The sequence below is a fragment of the Thunnus albacares genome, chromosome 4 (genome assembly GCF_914725855.1).
Source record: "Thunnus albacares chromosome 4, fThuAlb1.1, whole genome shotgun sequence".
Taxonomy (NCBI): domain Eukaryota; kingdom Metazoa; phylum Chordata; class Actinopteri; order Scombriformes; family Scombridae; genus Thunnus; species Thunnus albacares.
The window spans coordinates 16829728-16848802 of NC_058109.1; the positions used below are offsets into that span (position 1 = coordinate 16829728).

The window sequence follows — 19075 nt, forward strand, 5'->3', positions numbered from 1 at the left end:
AGGGGGGGGGGAGAGTCCCGGATGTTGGCTCGGCTGCCGAGAGAAAGGCGAACGGGAGAAGGCGGAGAGAAGCTGAGGAGGGACGCCACGGCACCGCAGGCACACCGGCGAAGCTACGGCTATAGCGGGTCTTTGCACAGGACAATACACGTCAAGAGCACAGGACACTCCCGGGGGTCCCCCCGATAGCTGTAGAAGAGGAGGTGGAAGGAAGGGGAGGGGGCAGTTACTCTGAAACTACCGTGAGGATTTACAGAGAGCCGCCGTCACAGCAGCTTTCTCCCAGAGTAAGTGAGCTACACGGGCATGGAAGTTGAACTAAGGCCCACGAAATGGACGACTTTAACGGGGAAGTGAGCTGCACTGAAGTTCTGGGGATTGAGCCCGGTGAACAGGCCCTGACACACACGGCTTTCCGCTCGCTGTGGCGGGGCGTGCTGGGGGGGGGGAAGAGCCAGTCAGTGTTTCCCCTACGGTCGGTGTTAGTACACCCCCGGTCGGTGTTGCTGTATAACTCTCCCAAGTTGACAGCTCTTGCGTTAGCCTCGCTAGCACCGACGTGCAACCGGTGACAACTGACAGGGGCAACTTTGACAGCTAGCTAGCCAGTTTTGGTTGCCGGCTAACTTTAGCTGAGCGTTGTCAGTGCTTTCTCCTGGGCCAGGACTAGGTGTGTGTGTTGGGTTTTTCCTCGCCTTAGGTGGATATAATGACCTATATCCCAGCCCTCCAACAGCTATCGTTAGCTAGCTGTTCGGTATGTGAGACGCTGTGTGTCCAGCATGAAGTGTGTGTGTGTGTGTGTGTGTGTGTGTGTGTGTGTGTGTGTGAGAGAGAGAGAGAGAGAGAGCCCAGTGTCATTTGGCTTTTCTGCGTGCACCGATGGTATTTGACTCACAGCTGTTGCAGTGTGTTTTCTCGTCTGTCAATCGTCTGTTTCTCAGGCGGCTAATACATTCCTCCAGAAAAAAAAAAGATCCTTCTATGTAAAACTAGTCGACCTGTGCGAGAAGGCGGAGGTTTGTCATGTTGGCTGGACACTCAACAAGTGCAAAGCATGTTTTCAGGTGAATTTTGTGCCGCTGAATTTGATCTCGGGGGCTGCCTTTTTTGCCTCTGGTGGTGTATGTACCCTTGGCACAAATGGTGTTGCAGCTAGATATGAGGTCCTGTGTGCAAGACATTTCTCAGGGCATTGCTTCCCTTTGCTTTGATGTTTCACCAGTTGGTGTGTGTGATCGCAATAGGGCAGACACTTTATTAGTTAATGCTACGACTTTAAACCTCTGTGGCATTTGCGTGCAGCTGTGTACAAAACAGTGTCCTTGCTTTATCCTTTACGGCCTTTTTTTTATTTGAGGATGGATGACTGAACTCCCCCCGCTGTCAACTTGTGCAAGTTTTTATCAATGAAGTCACGGTGTTATTTTAATGATCGAGGTGCAACGAGGTGAAATTTATTAGATGATACTCCCATACTTTAGTTTATTTTGCCATAAAGTGAGCATCAAAAGGGTGAATTTATGACTAAAACAAAACATTATAAAATTCCCCACGAACATCCCAACCCTTGCCAGACCTTATGCTTCAACCAACAAAATGCCCATAGTGTTAGTCAGCACCCACAATCAAAGGTCAGACCTGGTTTGCTTCTTAATCACCCATCCTTTAAATAGCAGGCCTACAGCGGGCTGTCTGGATTGAAGCTATCTGTGCATGCAGCTATAGATGACACATGGTGTTTAAGTTTTGATGTTACTCCAGCCAGGTAAGCAGAACCTGTAGTTTCATTTAACATATTTTATCTAGCAGTGCATATGAGCATTTGTCTTATTCTGTGAATTGTCTCGCCACTTTCTGATATTCTGATTGATTTTCAAGAACTGATACTTACGAGGCTCCATGTGCAGTTTACTGTTAATTGCCATCTCATTGCAGTGTCCTCAGTCTTGACACTGACAGATGTTAACCCCTGCACTACAAATACTTTGGACTTTGATGCCATTCATAAAAAAAGCAGATTTTTAGAGAGAGTTTTGCTTTTGTGAGCAACTATGTATAATAAAGCAGTGGAATAATTGGTATACTGTAGGCAGCAGAAGTGACGTTTTGCTGTTGTTTGCTGGCTTGGCTGATAAAGAATAGACGAAGTGTGTAGATAAAGTGTGAGCTTTTTACATATTGCATGCAGAATCACGGCATATTTGGTCTTTAGAGCATTGCTGTTCCATCTATCTGAGCTTATCAGTTCATAAGCAGTGTGGTTAAGATGTGGCAAAAGGGAAAAAAAAAAAGATGTTGTGGCAAGGGGCACGAGGTTCCTGTTTTTGCATATTTCTTGGGCGATTTACTGCACAGACATTTTCAGATATTTGACGATTCGTCTTTGCTGTTTCACCTGCGATTGCGCCAAGCAGAATTTGTGACTTCTTGTTGATAGTTTTTTTTTTTTTTCAATCAACCTTGAGGTTCTGATAAATTCTTCAGTTGTGAAGAAAGTATAGAGACGATTACGCATCTGTTTATTCTGACAGTAAGTGATAAGTGTGAATGGGAGGATGTGATGCAGTTTCTCTTTAGTGGTGGTTTTTAGTCTGCAGTGGTCTTTGAAAAGTCTATTGCCTAATGGCTTAAAAACATGGCATCTACACCTCCAAGGTCTTCTTGTTTTTTTGTGTACAGACGTGGCGGCATATTCATCCATCTGAAAAAAAAAAAGCCTTTATCATCATTTGTCGAAGACAAGGATTATATAGAATAACTATGTTGATATTTCATCATTGTGCCACGGATAATGTTCAGCGGGGGGGGTGATGGCGTTTAATTTAGTAGATTAAATAGAATAATGACTTAATATGTGACTAATTTGGATAGATGTCAAGGGTCAGCAAGCCAGTAGAGCAGTGTGAATTTAGAACGGGTTTCTACTTTTTTGAATACCAGCACCTCATTTGGAATTCAGTATGTGGCCCCGTGCCTAGCCCCGACTCACTGAGAGGCTTTTTAATTTCTCCCCTTGTTGAAGTGATTATTCAAATGGCCATCCGTGAGATGCAGTTATCAGACTCCTGGTGGTAGTTGAGCCTGTGGCAACATGAATGCCCATCACAGCCCACCCCCCCCCACCCCCCTTCCCTCCCTCACCACCCTGTGTAGTTGGACAGCACCCAACAGGTACCCTCTGTAGCAACCCCTATTAGACCGCCACATCTTACCCCTCAGGCTGAAAACCTATTGTGTTAGGCGATTGGCAGATGGCAATTTATTCATGAGGATGCTGGTATATTTTTTTGGCACGGTGTAGTGGTGATGCTTTTGGTCAAAGGCCTGTGTTTTAGTATTTTTATGATGACTTATTTTTGGTTTGAATCTGAATAAATAAGAAAAAGAACTTTATTGATCTTGAAGGAAATCCTTGAAGCAGATGAAACAGAAACAGGGTAGAGAAAGACATTTCTTAGTCAAATCTAAATACTATGTACAATAAATAAAAATAAAATGAATAAAGAGTAAAAGATAAAATAAAAAATACAATAAAATATTTAGGTTGCTACTTACACAGTACAGCTATAGACATGTATGTGGCAGTGCAAAATAAAAACAATGTAGTTGTCAGCGACAATTTATATTAATATTGAATGATAAAATTAATTATGGCCACAATATTGATAGCAGAAGCAAAACCTGATACTGCATATTGCAGATATAGCACTCAATGTAGATAGTAAATTACTTCCATCCAAAATGGGCTTGTTTCAGTTCTTCTCTACTCAGAAATGTGAAGTTATTTTAGGTTGGAGTTTCTCCCCCCCCCCCCCCCCCCCCCCCCAAAAAAAAACAAAAAACGGATTTTCCTTTTTCTTTTCAACAGCTGCTTACACTACACGGAGGCGAGGCCGTCCTCTAATGCAGCTGAGTCCATATGACAGGACAGTTTTGAAATAAAAAACCCCCCCTCACACACGCGCACACACTCTCCCCCACATATCCAGTGTGAAGTTTTGCTCTCATGGAAGCCGTGTTGGTGAGGAGGGACTGGTTCAGTCTTCATTAGCAACGCTGTGCATCACTAGAATGCAGATGAGCTATGAAGCCATTCATCTGCTGGAAATGCCTCCCTGATTCCAATTTGAATCTTGTTTGCAGTCACATTGTGTGAGCCCACTTCTCCATGTTAAAGAAGTCTCTTTATGTGAGAGATCAGAGGGGGATAATTGCACTTAAGTGAACCTCATTTAGTGCTGGCCAGAGCAATTACTGTGACTGCAGTTATAGGCGTTTTTTGGGGCCTGGAGCAGCTGTCATTGAGTCTCTGTAGCTGAGATATCAAATAGTGAATAGAATGACATTGGCATGGCATCATGGGAATGTCAGATCCTTGGATGGATTTTAATTAGTTTTTGCAGGTTTTTGCTCAGCTCTTTTTTTCTTTTTTTTTTCATCTGAAGAAAAGCATAATTAAAAATGACTATTAGAAATGCATCATTTTAGTAATGATTGAAAATAAATTATTCTCAAGGTGCTGTAAGGTGAAAAAAGCCAGCACTCTTTCTTCAGGCAAAACCCCCTGGGCTTGAGGGAGATGTTTTATCATTAATGTTATTCAGGAGCCAAATTTTGAGTTTTGCTCAGCTGGGTGCTTTAATCTATTTTTGCTGTAAATTAATGAATTTTTAAAGAGCCCCTCGCTGGATACGGGTGGATGTGGGAATGCAGCACTGGTTCAGTTTTCAAACGAGCCCCTACTCCACCGTCACCCCCACCCACCCTCCTCACGGGATGGAGAGAGCGAATTTACTGAAGCACTACACTTTCATTTTTTATTCATCCAGCAATACACTGCCTAGTTCTCCTCATCCCACCTCCTCCCAGTCTGCTGAATCCGTCAGCGAACTAGTCCTATATGCTCCAATCCATGTTCTGGGTTGGAATTGGATGTGGACTTGAATCAGTTAGGGAATCATGTGATGTTTAATTTAACTGGTTCGTTGCCTAACGTTATTGGCACATTTGCTCAGATGCATGTTTTATCTGAAAGTGTTTAGCCATTTATTTCCCCATTCTGACTAATCAGGGCACTTCGATCTACAGGGGAACTACTGTACCTACCCACACTAGAGCTTGCTGGGTAAGTTTAGAAAGTGTAGGAGAAAATGGTGGTGGTGGTGGTGGTGGTGGTGGTGTTGAGGGGGGGGTGCCGCCGTGCTCCTGTAGTGCATGGCGGTTTCTGTGACTCATTCCAGCCACATGGTAGCAAAAAAGATTGATAAAGTTTGTGGCAAGTTTATTGCAAATATTCAATTTGATCTTATCTTTGTATTACATTCACAGCGGAAGTATATTAGCATAAGTGTTTATGTAAAAAAAAAAAAAAAAGATAACGTCTTAGGCGGTTCTAGTGCACATGCACAAATGAAATCAGGGCCTACAAATCAACTCCATTTAAGGGCAGTTAATGTGGTGCTTAATGGGATGTAAAACAAAGACGATTTAAGAGTGAATTCAGTATACGTATGTGTCATTTGAGATTTTACTTAGTCAGGTGCTAAGAGTCCTAAATGAATAAGACTGACTTGACTTTTGTATGTCTTGAAGACTTTAATAATTAATCATATTGTATGCTTTGTCCTTGAGTTTTGATAGGCCCTCAGAATCGGCATATTTCTCTTAAGCTTTTTTTTTTTTGTTTGTTACTCAGTAAAAGTAATTGATATGCTTGTATGATTCATACTCTTAGGAGACTTTCGAGCTGCGTGCAGGAAGAAGAGCTTACTAAGCTGACACAGCTTAAGTAATAAGAACAGAGCTTTCATCATAGTACTTGGTAACTGTTTTAATCGTTACAGTGGCTCCTGTGGCAAATACATAATTCACTTCCAGGGAAAACGGCAGAATAATCTAGAGACAGTATTAATTAAGAAGAGATGTTTGAATGGAGAATGGTAGCACCAACAACTTGTGAAACTACTCAGCCTTGTCTTGTGTATGAGCAACCACAGAGCTGTTATTTATGACAGATCATAGAAATGAGGGCAACAGCTCCTGAGCTCCACCAAAACCTCTTCAAGAAATTACATTTTAATAAAATAATATTCCCTGATGTTACCTTCAGCTCCCTACTGTGGACTATATGCATGACATGACAATTTAAAGGTCATGTCATGGCAGCGACAAACGAAGCGTCCGCCACAAACCAGACGTGATTGAATATCGTAATCTCACTGTGGGGTGGTGGTTGGTGCGTGCGTACGAGCCCGAATAAACAATGCATGTTGTCTGGAGTTCATGACTGTTACAGACATAATGACTCTTGACTCAAAGAGATAGGAGAGTTGTCTTGTCAGCCACAAATTTACAGCCCAGGAGTGTCACTATACGCCCAAGAGTCCAAGTGAATTAGTACTTGCTTGTTAACTTCAACAGTATTAGTATTCGTTAAATAAGTGTGATGCAAGTTGATGTTGGATATCATAGGTTTATTGGTGCACTTTTTACAGTGAGTACTGTGTGTGTGTGTTCATTGTTCAGCAACAGTGAAGAATTTCTCACATGTCTGAACGTCAGTCTGCAGACTCGGAGAGGAGAGTCAGACGGGGTCAGGTTTAATTAAGTCCACAGTCCTAAGACTGCTTTGTAAGGTTAAATAGTGGAGTCTCAGGATGTGTTTTACTGCCACATCACTCAAGTTTATCTTCTGCTGACAGTAAACTCGCAGGAGATTGATCATTTATCATGGAATCACAAGACAGGGCGCGTTTCAACAGCCTCGTGTCGGTTGATCAGACCTGAAGTCTGTGTGTATTTTCTCCATTTGTTTTGTGATTTCAGACAATGTTAATGTGGGCCGGTCCAGAAATAGCTTTATGTAGAAGTTGGAGACTGTGTGTGATGTGGTGTGTGAAGCTCATGATCTGTAGGGGCGAGTGCCAAGTTTTGCAGATGTGGTATTAGTTGGGAAGGAGCTGTGGTGGATCTGTTAGACCCGATGATTTAACGCTTTTCTTCATACCTCTTGCCTGTGCCTCACAGTCCTCTGCATGCTCAGCAGAATCGCACGTCAAAACCTCTCTCTGTTGTCGTCATTTGCCCCCTTTTTTTTCTGTGTGAAACCTGATGGATTAGCTTTTGATGTAGTACTTGGAGTCTCCATCTGTGATTCAGAAAACCCCTAATAGAAGCCAAGGATTCACTCGCTGGAGTTGGAGGAAATGCTGAACTGCGTGGACCAGAGAACCCACACAAGTGATGACTCGCTCTTGCCCCATCATTACCACCCCATCTCTCTTTCTTGCTCTCACACATAGTCTGTCTCTTGATTATTGTTTTATTTTGTGTCCGCGCTTCTTTTACTTTACCTCTCTCCGCGCCATACTCTCCTGTGCTCTTCACTTAGCAAACAACACGTCTGTAGAGAATTCTGAAGAATGCATCTTGTTACTTAGATGAGTCATACTTCCTCTGGCCTGCATGCCTCTCCCTCAGGGTGGATGAATGAGAGGGCGGAGAGGTTAGCTGGAGGAGGGGCTCAGTGGCTAATGCGACGTGGTCTGTGCCAGTTGCTCAATGTTATTAAGAAAGTATCTGTGTGTTGGTCACAGGACCTGAGATGTGCACATCAAAACGTGGTTGTCCCTAGGTGGCTGTGTGCCTGACGGGTTCGACCGGGCTAAGTCACCTCCTTCAAAAAAAAACAACAAAAAAAAAAAAAACTGTTAGGAAATCTCAGGCTCAGCTCTGACCCCACAAGTCAGCCACTCTGCCAAGGTGCCTGTGGCCCTGGGAGGAAAGCCCGGGGCCTCGGCTCTGGAAAGGAGTGAGGCTGCACCTGCAATCTGAGAAATCACTCTGCGTTACTGAAGGAAATTTATATGTTGGGATGAAAAGACTGTAGAGGAGTTTGCATGCAGTTACTAGGCTTAAATGTTCCTCAAGAGGCCTGACTACAACATAATTTTACGTGTCTAAATTTATGACATCGCATACAGTTAAGTGTGTAACATTCCAGTTTTCTGGTTTTAATTCCCTAAACTTAATATCACATTGTGTCATAAAATGCGCAGAGTTACAAGTAAACTTGATTACCTTTTTATAATACTGATGAAACAGTATCAGTATAACATTAGGCTCCTCTCAGCTTGCACTCTTTCTCTCCCATACCTGCTCTTCTTGGTCCCCTGCCAAAATCTATGACTCACAGGAGACTGAGTGACCTACTTTTTAAGTCTTCTAGGAGTGCCAGAAGATCTTTTTTTTTATTTGCAAGACAATACTGTGGGTAAATATAAGTCAATTAAAATGCACTTAATGCACCCATTTTTGGATTTAAGCACCTAAAGGCTGTGTCAGCATGGCAGCCACCTCAGAGGATTCCCTTCATTATCACAAGGAAAGAAGATACATAGTAAACAGTTGAGCTTTGATATCTCATTAGAAGCAAACTGAGTTTAAGGCCGCACTGGCTCTCATCAAGCCAATTTAAAAATATAACTCATTTAAGGGCTCTTGTAATCCTGCAATATTTGTGTGCTTTTATATTTCACATTCCCAGTTTATCCAGGTTGTCAGAGATTATGGTTTCTACGTGTAGACAAAGCGTTTATCTACATGAATCAGTGAAAGTAGCCTGGAGGCCTAGTCAGTTTGTTTTAGTAATGATAGAGTCTTGGCTCTACTGTCACGGTAAAGTTTGAACAGTTGCTCTTAATATTATATGGATTAGGACAGAAGATAAAAGTTTGGGTACAGAAGCAATCTCCCAAATGCCTGGTTTACAGTTTGCCTACCTCTGAAAAGAAAACAAGGATGGGATCAAAGGCCATAGGATCCCTCAGATGGTTTGATGGTTTGAGCTGGTTTTTGATTGGAAAAAGATGCCGCTTTGCAGCGGATGGAATTTCCACTTTAATCGCTAATTGCTGTTTTTTAGTCGTGTTGTCTCTCATTGAAGCAGAAACAAGCTGTGCAGTTGAATGCGGTGTCTTGGCTGCTCTTTTCCCTTCTACAAGGCTTGGCTGCTTTGATATGTCAGTTTTGTTTTAGTCTGCCGCCTTCGTCTTGACACGATTGGCCCCGCTCGCTCCGACCTCCTGGAAACCCCCCGGCATGCCCGCCCCAGGGTGTGTGTTCAGTCATTTATTCGGCTTCCTCTAAAAGACTGCCATGCCTTCACTTCCCTTCTAGTTTCCCTCCTCTTATTAAGATGTAGAAGGCAGAGCAGCGTTTGGTCTGAAAGGCTTAGTGCTGGGGGGGGTTACTGGTGTGTACAGTGGGGGGTAAGGGAGGGACTACGAGCATGGGGACTTTAATGACTTAATGTGCACTGTACAGCCCGGCCACACTCCAGCTAAGTTCTGCAGGCAGCTCACAGTGCTCCGATTTCTGTCTTTTTGTGCGAGTCCAGTCAAAGAAAATCAAAATGATGCTCTGACAAAAGTGACTATAATTGGAGAGGAACACATTATCAAGACTTTGGTTAATGCTGATTGCTGCTTGGGTTTATGCCTGATAATCCCTATTTAGTCATCCGAAATGACTGCCTTTTTGAAACCTCTTTTTTATCTTGTCTTTTCTCCAATGAATTTTGTCATGTTTTTGCTTCTTTTTAAGAAGTCACAGTGGTGAACCACTTTGACCACCACTCTGGCATTTTGATTTCCCTTTTTTGTTTTATCAAACATTTTGCTTTCAGTGAATACCCTCCTGGTCTCTGTAAAGCCCAAGCGTGAAATTTTCCAATGGCACACCTACGTTATCACCTGTATACTAGATGCTCAGTCTGCTGCAGTGGCATGTCCTTGTGTTTGCTGCCTGTGTGCTTTACTAGAATATTGCTACTGAACCAAAAGGCAGGGTAGACACTGGTGGCGATGGTGCCAGTTCACTTTTTCTGGTCATGGTTCCTGCGCAAATCTGGTCACACCCAAAAATTTTCTTTGGCACTACACATAATTTGTCATGGAACCACTGATCTCACAGGAGTCACAGGACATGCAAATAAAGCCGGAACAAGCTGCAACAATGAATTTTAATTAACATTTTGAATGCATTTCAAGGAGAGGTCATAGAAGTCACCAAAAGCTGCACAGTGAACACATACACAGACATTAATTATATTTAATAAACGCAACTGCTAATGATTTAAAATAACTTAATATAACTAGATATATTGTAGCTGCAAATGACAGTGACAGCTCTCGCGCCTCTTGACTGGAATCATCCGTCATCGCCAAATCAACATCTGATCTGACATGTTGAGATTTATTTCGTGTTTTGAAGACACATTTGGAGAGAGCGCCATAGGCCTGATGTGAAACGTTGTACGCTTCATTTTATGTATGCGTTAGCTTCTGGCTGTGATAGTTTGATTTACTATGATTAGACTACAATGTGCAACATACTCTACTTTTAGTGGCACTCAGCCTATTATGACATCAGCCTAAAGTAGAGATTAAAATAATGTATGTTTTTACTTTTTTATCATATCTTGAGCCATAATAAACATTGTGGCTGCTCTGTCCATACATTGCAGCAATTGCTAATCTGTCAGACGTACTGCATAAAAATAATAATGACAGCTTGAACAAGAAATTGCTTTTGTTGTTAAACAGGAACAGCCGACAAACTATAATCCTTTTGTCGTACAGTAGGTTTAACTTATGACATAAATCAGAAAAAGCGCCCTAATAAAAAAAGTCCCATTTGAGTTTGTGGGAGTTGCATGTTTGGTTATAAGCTATATGTTGTGGTGGCAGTAGGATTCTTATGACGTCAGTGCCACCCCAACCACGACCGCTGCCACCTTTGAATCTGGGAAAGTTCAACCCAAACAAAAAAAGCTTTCAAGGTAAAACGCTGAACTCTCATTTCTGAATAGCAGCGAACACATTTATTTTTTGTGGTTTCACAGACACCTCGACATTCAGTCAAGAGGTATCAATTGTGTTCATTTGTATTTATATTAATTTATGATACACCCTACTAGAGGTTGACTGATATGTTTTTTTCAGGGCCGATACTGATTATTAGTAATCAAGGTGACTGATATTTGGAAGCGATATACATTTGTAGTAAAAATTAAAATCTTGGTGTCAAAGCTTAGAATAACACAAACTCCAGCACAAAACTTTGTTGAAATGCCTTTTGAGCATATGTTTAATTAAAACACAGCTTTTCAACATTATTTTAAAACAAAAAAAGTGCAGCAATCTCCAAGCAGCATTTCTCATAAAGTTAACTGAAATTCGAAATAAATAAATAAATAAATAGCTCCCCCAAAGTTTTATAAAGTAAAAATAAATAAAACTAGCAAAACTTAAATTTGTACTGAAATCCGAGTCTCAATTAGTAGTCCCAGCTCAGCAGCACCAGATTGTGGTGCAGAAAGCAGAGTTGCTCAGCGTGCTCTCCAGTGACCTTCTTTGCATGTGTTGCAGACTGCCTTCCCTGGTGTTGGCTGAGTGTAATACTCCCAAACTGCGCTTTTAGACCTTTGCTTTAGTGCGTTCATCTGCAATGAGGGTTTAGAGAAAGAGAGAGAGTTAAAAGTGGGGCCGCAGGCTGACATATGTTTAACGCATGATTATGCTTCATTTATTACAGCAAAATAGCTTTGGAAAACCTTTAGTTGGTTTGTTATTTAAATGTTATATATTAACAACATGTGATAGCAGGGATCCTGTCATTCAAAACTAGGATATTTCATTACTAATGATTACTATAGCTGAATATGTACAATAGCAATAGAAGTGACAACTGTACACCATCCATGCACTCCGTGTATGGATTAACAGGCCCTAGATGCAGTTCCCTTACATCTAAAGTCTCTTACAACAATATCCTGCATCTCTCCACAAGAAACAGAGTCAGAGACGGCTTCAGGACACACTGCAGTAACGTTACTAGTAGTCGTGGGTTGAGACTGAGAGTATGACTGGCCCCTGGTAAGTGACATGTAAGAAATACGTTATATCCTATCAATTTTTTTGCTAGTCAGCTGGCTAAATTATGGATCAACAAATGAACTTGTTGACGTTCCCTATCGCATTCAAGTTAGCTCTACGAGACTCAACATTAGCTTACGTTATTATGACCATCCGCTACTTATAACATGTAAAAACACCAACTCATACGGGCGAGTAATGTTACTTTCACAATATAGTAGCTAAAATAAGTTCCAGTTGCACTGGCACCAACGTTACTCAAAGATATAGCTATCGCTACATAAGTAAACTCAATTATCTCGTTATAGTTTACTGTATGTCACTGCAACAAAGTGCATTTTCAGTGGTGTAACTGGGAAACTGGGCATCATCATAATCATAAGATTGTGATGTTTACTGCAACTTTAGACCTTCGAAACCCAGCTCTGCTCTCGCTCACTGGAGCTCCTCCAGTCTACAAATGCGTCCTCTGTGCCCGTCTGTGGCACAGCAGCCTTCAGTGTCAATAGGCTGTTACTCGTGACGTGTAACCAATCAGACAGTGCCGTGGGCGAGACATTGCTCGAGACCACAGAGTGGTGACTACAGCTACAGACAGAGAGAGGCGGCTACATCAGAGCCAAAATAGGACATTTTTAAATTAATTTATTTTATCAGCAATTAGATAAAAAAATAAAGATTCAGATAATTGTAAAAATGTTGAATAATCAGATCAAATAATCGGCCAGCTCGATAACCGGTTGACCCCTACACCCTACACCTTGTTATTCGTCTGGACACTTTTCTGGTAGAATATTGTGTTAAAAGATAATTTAATTTTAGGCAGCACAGTGGACAACCTCTGGGTTTGTGTTGGGGTAATAATCATGTTATAATATCTTCAAATATTCAGTGTCCAAATAGAGTGTGTTAGTAGTGATGAAGTTGTTTTCTATCATCTGTAAATATATATATATATATATATATATTCTCATCCTAATGATGCAACTTTCTGAGAATATGGATCTGAAAGTCTTGAATCAAAAATACTGTCCAAGTTCTCATTTTTGATTTCTCTTTATTTTATTTATCCACTTAGTAAGCAGTCATATCCTTATGAGTCATAGTGTTCGGAGTAGGAATTTCCTCGTCGATGAGGCAATAAATGCATTTCCAACAGCACAATTAGACTGTTCATAGCAGCAGGATGTGTTTGTTGATTTAAAGTAAATGAATAAAATATGGACATGAAATATGACACATAAAACATGTTTTCTGAGTGACCTTTATCTTCCATAGTTTGCAGTTCAGTAAGGGTTAGTGCTGCTTTACTAAAAGTGAGGTCTGTGGTCATTGGGGAACAATACAGGTCAGGTCAGCGGCATAGGTCTCTCTGCCCTTCTCTTTCACAGTGACTCATGTCTCATGGCACATGATGCACCACTTTCACCAAGTGAGTCATCCTGAACAAGAGCACCTCATTTGAAGTGGACCAAGAACAAAACTTGGACTTTTATTCCCTTTTATTGTGGTTTTGCTATTTTTTTTTTTTGTGTGTGACAATTACTCACTGCTGACCAAGAAGCTGACACGCTATTTGTGTTTGTGGTTAAAATTTGCAGTGGTTAAGGAATGAATGGTAGTATCAAAATGAGTTAGTTTATGCATTTGTGCATTGTAAAATGCTATTTTACCAACTTTTACTAAAAATGAAGATGATGAGTCTGAAACGCCCGTCTCACTCCAACCAGTGACTCCAAACAGCCAGTCAGTCATTCTTTCAGGAATTTTGTGGTTTTAGTGTTTTTACAGTTAAACCACATGCGAGTAGAGCACGGTGTAGATTGCTGTAGTTCATAGAGGTTAGTCATATTAACAGCTACAAATCCTGTGAACTGTGATGAAACTCCGTCTTCCCTCTGCTGTTAAAACTAGAGGCCTGTGATATGGTGATATGCCCTCCCCCCCCTTTCTTTTTAAAGATTATTTTCTTTTGGCTTTTTGCCTTTATTTGACAGTCAGTGCAGAGAGAAAAAGAGGAAACACAGGCAGTGTTTCCCCTAGGTTGACTGCGTTGTTGTCATATGCAGAGGACATATGAAAAACTCAAGACAGAGACTCATCAGCCAGACATTTCTCCGTTCTCTGTTAAACAGCGGCTGAGACTGACACTAAAATGAGAATTGCTGGTCCACCTTAAAAGTCAGTCCACCTTCAGTGAGCCTGGTCAAGTTAAGCTAACGCATTGTTGCTAACTTTGGGGCTAACCCCCTTCAATAGGTGTGTATTTTATTTGTCTTGAGGAGCTGCAGCATTTAGTAACTGACAAACAGTCTGTACTGTACATTTACTGTCAGATTGACAACTTACTGCTAAACTTTTCCTCTGCTCCGCTTGTGTTCACGTCATGTTTCTGCCGCTCGCCCTCTGCGCTCGCGCAACTACACGCACACATTTACACACACACGCGCTGCCTTATTGCCTTTGAAGAACGAAGAGAAGGAGGATGACTAAAGAAAATCCACAATAACGTAGGGTGTTGCACAGTGTGCGAGTGAAAATCATTAGTAGCTCGTTGATATTAATGATCGTCTGAAATTTTAGCAATGCGCCGCTGCTAAATGAATATAGGGAAAACACTGACAGGGATCGAGAGAGGGGTGGATATGGACACAATTATTATCACAATAATTATTAGAGGAGAGCATTATTTCTAATGTTACAATGTTCATTATATATTCAAAATCACATGGTTGGGTTTAACTATAACAGTTTCCCGTAAGGCTCCAAATAACGGTTATTTTCATGATCAATTAATCTGCAAATATTTTTTTGATTAAAATAGTTAAGTTGATAAAAAGGTCAGAAAATGGTAAAAAACAAATAAACAAACAAACAAAAAAACCCCAATTCATTCAAGGTAATATCTTTAAGTTGCTTGTTTTGTCTGACCAACAGTCCAAAACACATAGAACAGTCATCATGGACATTTCCACGTCTTTGTATATATTCTGGGGCTCTACTGGAATATTTTTGCATGATTTACAGTTCAAAAAACTCCCTATTTATCTGACACTAGCTTTTATGCAGCCCCTCGCACTTCTTTTCCCCTTTCTTAGATCAAAGTTGCAAATGAACTTTTGCACACTGTCTAACTTGCGGTGCAGTGGTAGTCATTGCAAGTTAGACAGTGTGCAAGGGTTTGTTTGCAACGTTTTGATTCATTCGTCCCTCTCCTACGCATCTATCTCATGACAGCGGGTATGCACAAACAATATGATGTCATCACAAGGAGGAAGTAGCGATAACTTTGCAAGCTAAGCATTCAGAGCAGGCTGAAGCCCGAGCTTTTGACTTGAAGGCAGCATTTTTACATACGTTTACTTCATGTTTTGGAACTTTGACTGTGTTTGAAGGTCGAGTCGGTCATTCTGGGAAACGGCTGTTGATATTTGAACTAAACACCCAAACAAATACACCCCTCCCTTCATGCTCCTTCAGAAGGTCTGCCTCCCCAAATTCATGGATGCACCTTGCCATGGCAAGCTGTGTATGAACACCAGTTTTAACCAAAACACAGAACAGACAGCTAGCAGACCGTGAGGAGATGTTCGCTGAATTTGACAAAAAGTGTATTGAGCAATCTCTCTCTAGAATCACTGACTCTACCTTTTAACATAGACATACAACATCATAACAGTATATAAATGACAGAAAATCACATACAGCGTGAAATGTCCCCTATAAGTTACAATGATATAAAATAGAGAAAAGCAGATCCTCAAATTTCAGAAGCTGGGACCAGCAGGAAAGCCCAAGAATTGTTGGCAGTTAAATCAGTTGAGTAATGGACTTGTCGTCTGATTACAGCAGCGCTAATATTGTACAAAAAAACCCCAATATCCTACACTTAAAAAAGCTCTCAAGTATTTAAGATTGCATGGTAAGACAGAGTTTGTTAAAACTGAAATGATCTCAACTTGAGAATTTGGTCTTGATACTATTATAAAGATTGTTGGAAAAAAATTACTGAATTATCACCCGGCTGTCTCACAAATTTGCTGAAATAAAATCATAAGGACGGGTTTAGAGACCAAGATATGCAAATGAAATAGATGGTCATTGGTCCTGGGTGGGATCTCAGAAGGATTGCTGACTGATGAGACAGTAACATGACTTGTGGTCTCATCCTTCTCAGCTGAGCAGGCTTGATTGGTAACATGCAGGGAGGGAAGCAATGCACTGGAAGGTAGACTTCTGTGTTTCAATTTGTTTCCTGCATATTGATAAATTTAAACTGAATACTGTGCAGCGTAAATTCTTTCCGGGGCAGTATCTTTGTGTTTGTTTGTTTGTTTGTATGTGTGTGCATGCGTATGGCCCCTTTAAGAAGCCTGCATTTGTTTACTGGCTGTGTCTGGGGCCCAAAGTGGAGCTCTTTCTGTCAGATGAGTGAAGCTCTGCAGAGGCAGCCACTGGGAGTTCTGTTTCATCTCCTCTCATACGGCTCCGGAGCAGACATGCAAATCCGCTGTAATGAGCGCAGCCTGTGTGGTGGTGGTGGTGGTGGTGGTGGTGGTAGTGGGGAGCGAGGAGGGAGGAGGGGGGGGATGAACTCAGGAATTTAAAGTGGAGAGAGGGAAGGTGGGGGAAAAGGTGAGACTCTGACAGCCGTGCCAGATAGCAGAGCACGAGAATTTAAGGGGTTTAGGAGAGGGTTATGTCAGGATTGTTGGAAGTGACAGGAAGTCTTCTCTTTCAAATCAAACATTCATTAGCCTGCTGTGGCTGCTCTCTTCCCTTTGCCGCTGAAACACTGAGGTAAAGATGCAAATGGTGCCACGTTAATTAGCCTTATCTTTTACACCAGCAAGACGTGGTGTGAAAAAAAAAAAAAAAAAAAAAAAACAACAAAAAAAAAACCTCAGTGCATGATCATCATCACTGTTTGCAAATGTAATGAGGCTTTTGAATGGATTCTGTTAAAAGTTTAGCATCCTAAAACACTTGTTAATGTAATCCGAAGATCTGTGTTTACATTTTACAGTTTTCTACAAGTAGGTAACATGTTAACCTATCACTAGGGATGGGTATTGTTAGGATTTTATTGATACCGATACTGCTTATTGGTACTGATACTTATTGATACTCTAAAGACATGACATGAAAAAATGTGAAAAGATTCAACAGTTATTTATTTATGACATATTTAATTAGAAGTGCTTAAAACCAGCACTGTGTCCTAAGTTAATAACTACACTTATTTTTATAACGATTAGTGCTGTACTCATCCAAAGAAAATCTTGGCTGACAGAAACTCTACCTACTTTTCAACCAGTGGATTTGTCAAGGGCGGCGACATTCATGTTATATAGTAAACAAGCAAAGTTAGCCCTCTGAGCTAATGAGTGCTATCTCCTTAGCGGTAGTGATGTCATGGTGATATGACATGGTGATGTCATGGTATTGGCAACAGTTTTTGCCAACACTAGATACTTCTTGACAAACAAAAGTCAGAGACTATTTTGTATTAAGTTGCTATGAGCTGTAAACTCAGCACCTAAGCAGAAGGCAGAGGATAACGTCATCTTGGAGCCTGACAAGCCCGGGCAAGGCCTCTCTTCCTCCGGGCATTGGCAACCAGCATTAAGGTGCATTTCCAACACCTACGTCAGCTATGTTAGAATGAATTAACATAACAACATAAATACCGATAGCAGCGCCATTTGTCCAGGAGCTTATCAATATTTTGGTATTGACCAGTTAGGAACCGGTACCAATTTAGCACCGGTTCTTGATACCCATCCCTACCTATCACTACAAAAGACGTTTTGAGTGACCGTACCTCTTGATAAGAAGGATCACACTACTAATTTCAAGATAAAATCACAGAATTGAAGAAAACTCAGTTGATTTACAGTGGAACGTTGACTCATAGTGTTTCTACAGAAGTTTTCTTACCCTTCCCTACTAGACGTGAGTTATGAAGATGGTTGGGTAAGGTGCTGTGGACATGGGTTCCTTGACTAACGTGAGGATGCAGCAGGAATATTTCACCTGTCATCAACGCTGCAGTCCGTGAAGTGTGTCATAAACCCCATTAGTCTGTGCCGGGCTGTCCAATAGCTTTGTAAATGTGATTTTATTCACTCATAAAGAATTAAATCCCCAGTCAATGTTGGGATGCGTTGGCCTCGGTCTCCATCCAATAATGTAAAGCACTCAAGACTTTTGATGAGCTCTGCAGATCGATTGGAGGTTAACAGCCACTTCACATAAGCTGACACCTACAATATGTCAAGGGGTCTTTAACCCTCTATAACTATTCATGGGGCACAGTAGTAAGACTTGTGGTCCATTTTGACCCAGAAACTATAAGCCTCAGGATCTAAAAGTGAAGAACTAACTCATGAGGATTAGGCAAATTACACCGATAATGGATTAAAAAGCTTTGTCTGACACAACAGAGAGTTGTAATGTAATGTTGTGCGACATATTGGAAAGGAGATGTGCAGAGGCTGAAAGAGAAAACCCTAGAAAGACTAGACATCCATCCTCAACATAGAGAGGATCTGCTGAGTGTTTAGTACATAATCAGATTGAAGCAATTGTCAAATACAGTTAAGTTTCATTTCTCACACATGCTGCTCTTTGCTTATTTACTCTTCTTTTTTAAACTAGTCAGCTAAATAACTGTTCATCAGCAACATTAAAATAATTTAATTGGTATCACTAGTCCTAATATTAATGAAAGTGACAACCCGTGCTTTGTTGCTGTCAGAATGAATGCTATACACACTTGTAGTCTGAGGCTTTTGTTTGTGGCGTATTTCTCACACCACAAACAGAAATACAAACTTCCCACACTGACAGCAGGGACTTTTGGAGGTCTGGAAACTTAAGTTGGACCAAGGTTCCTGTGGTTGATATACAGGTAAAATACCCGAGTCTCTCAAAAAAGCTCTTTGCCGTCAAAAAGTCAGTATCTGATATTAAATGAGACAATAAAGTGATCAGTGTCTCGAATGTTCTGACATATTTGATATTAACTGACTAAACAGATGCCAGAATCAACCAATTTCACAAGCTGATAGGGAGGCTGTTGACCCATCGTGGCCAAAATAATGCTAGAGCAGAAATTAAATGTCAGCTGCCCA

At 41.2% G+C, this 19075-nt stretch overlaps 1 protein-coding gene across 3 annotated transcripts in view; it reads left to right on the forward strand.

Moving 5' to 3' along the window:
• foxj3 (forkhead box J3) overlaps positions 1 to 19075 on the forward strand; it is an 81858-nt gene continuing 62783 nt past the window's right edge. For all 3 annotated transcript variants that reach the window (XM_044347681.1, XM_044347684.1, XM_044347683.1), the window contains exon 1: positions 1 to 287. The gene's annotated coding sequence lies outside the window, so the exon portion shown is untranslated. The remainder of the gene's footprint in view (positions 288 to 19075) is intronic.